This window comes from Coenobita brevimanus, chromosome 34 (assembly GCF_032717465.1).
Source record: "Coenobita brevimanus isolate Jiangsu-jjx chromosome 34, ASM3271746v2, whole genome shotgun sequence".
Classification (NCBI taxonomy): Eukaryota; Metazoa; Arthropoda; class Malacostraca; order Decapoda; family Coenobitidae; genus Coenobita; species Coenobita brevimanus.
The window spans coordinates 12,264,196-12,266,692 of record NC_136987.1 but is presented as its reverse complement, the minus strand read 5'-3'; the positions used below and the strand labels follow the sequence as shown (position 1 = coordinate 12,266,692).

Below are 2,497 nucleotides of genomic sequence, written 5' to 3'. Positions count from 1 at the left end.
GAAATATAGGTAGCTGCAATTGACATGCAGTACATGGAAACTGTCTTGGTAGTCAGTAAATCTTTTACAGGGGGCCAAGGGGGTAGGGATTGTATACTGACTGTGAATCGAGTAGTTGATGAATGGGATAGGTTACCCAGTGACGTAGTTGCTGCCCCTTTTCTAGAAAGTTTCAAGCATAGGCTAGATAAGCATATGACAGATGGAGGTTGCATATAAAATTTGTGTTTCTTTTGGTCACACTCCTGTGAAAGCTGCCTGGCATGGGCCTGCATGGGCTATTTTAGGCAGGGAAGATAAGTCACACTTTTGTGGGAGCTGCCTAGCATGGGCCTATTGGCCTACTGCAGTTATGCTCTCTTCTTAATCTTCAGGTTAGGTCCTAGGTTGAGTTGGGTTAAGTTAGGTTAGGTTAGGTTGGTTGGATTAGCTTGGTTTGGTGTAAAAAAAATAATAATAATTTCCAACAGAAATGAATATTAGATTCAAATTAATCACACTAAAAACATTCAAAAATGAAAATTTTAAGCTTCAGTGTGAGTAATGTGTAATTCTGGAAATTTGCCTAAAATTTATTTTTGGGGGAATTTTCAGTAATTATGGGCCCAGATACATACACACAGCCTATATTTATGTTTAAAATTGTTTAACATAAAATGCATAATTGACAGTTTATATCAAATCCGTCAAATTAACATTTAGAAATATAACACTGGAACGAATTTAAATTAACGTCATTTATTTCATGCTGATAAATACCACAACATAAAACTTAAAGACTTCAACAATATATTTTTAATGATATTACATTTTACATTAACAAGAAAGTCATAGTACCTACCTGGGAAAAGATAAAATATAAAGGGCTGTTGATATAAGTACAGAATTTATCCTCTCAATTGTGATTAAAGTTTTTGTATTCAGTGAAAAATGTATATGTAACTGGTGCACGTATTGGCAGTTTGACTTTCAGTGGAGCAATAAAACTGATAATAATACATAGCACTACAAGTAATCGGCATACCACGTTGAGTACACCGCTTCCCGTCCGATCAGCGAAGTTAAGCAACGTTGGGTCTGGTTAGTACTTGGATGGGTGACTGCCTGGGAACACCAGATGCTGGTGGCATAACGTTCTCCCTACGTGTCAAGTGGGGTTGGTGGAGGATTAGTGCCCCTCCCTGTAAAAACGATTAACTCGAAGCCCTTGGCCACCCCGTTTGGGATACATGGCGTCGGGCAATGAATGAATGAAAAACTACAAGTAATTATGCTTTATTTGTAACTGAAACATAGATTAGCATACAGACTCACAGTGGTATATTATAGTTTTACACTGAAGTGTTCAATAGCATTCTGTACTGCACTGCCAGTAAAGTGATCCACCATCACACATATATTAGTTTCAAATGAATCACACTGAAAAACATTGAAAAATAAAAAGTTATAACCTAACCTAACATAATTTTACCTAAACTTACCTAACCTAACCTTTAGTATGACCTAATCTGTAATTCTGTAATTTAATCAGTTTTACTTACGCATCTAACACTCCTGATCATCACTGCTATGGAGAACATAGATTATGCCCAATTTCGTTTGGGTGAAACTCTCCACTAATACCAAAACAAGGCCTGTGACATGGACCCTCCCTCTTCCCAAGCACAAACATGGCCATGTGGGTCTTGTACTCTGTGACAGTATCATAATTAGGATATCCCATGACATCTGCAGCTGCAGAGAATGATAAATATGCCCATATCTGCTCACGAAGCATCGGCTCACCTGATGTGAAATGCTTGCTACAGAGCCGGGTGTAGGCCTTCGGTTGCCAATTCTCTCTCTTCACGGCATCCATCCACTTATGTCGCCTTTCCTCATTGGCTGGAAACTGGTAGAAGTGTGCACCACTTCCATTTTTCTGCCTTGTCTTACAGCCGAAGGAAAAGCAGTGGAATACCATTGTGGCATCTACAATTCTTTCTCTCTCGATTTCCGATAATTTGTCGTCCAATAGGGCGTTGTAAACAAAAGTCACATGACTCGTGACATCACATGGAAAAGATATATTCATGACTTTACTGTATCACTAAGCAAAAGTTATTATGTACCCACCTCTGTAACCGTTGAGGAGAGGCTCTTCCCCCTTCCTACAATAGCCACAGGGCATCTGTGAGAACATAGCCAGTTAGGGAGGGACAGCTAGCAAGGGCAGATATACAGCAGAGCAGTGTGAGAAGTGATTGTGACCACATTTCGTGTCTCGATTTGCGGATCATCTTACAGCTCTGTGATGCCACACCTCTCCACTTACCGTAGCTAGCTGGAGATTAGCAGTTGAGAGAAAGACGAACGTAGCTAAAGCAGTGTGAAAGAACAGTGACCAGCAGAGACCATCCCTAATTAGTGGTGTCTTCAGGCAGTGGATCGCCTAGTTCCTTTGCAGTTCTGCAACTCCATTCTCGACGTAGGGTAGTTCAGGACAGTGCAGTGCAAG

General features: G+C 40.2%; 1 pseudogene; it reads left to right on the top strand.

Annotated features, from left to right (window-relative positions):
* The first annotated feature begins 1,010 nt into the window (after positions 1–1,010).
* LOC145396126 (5S ribosomal RNA) lies at positions 1,011–1,130 on the top strand (annotated as a pseudogene).
* The last annotated feature ends 1,367 nt before the right edge of the window (positions 1,131–2,497 follow it).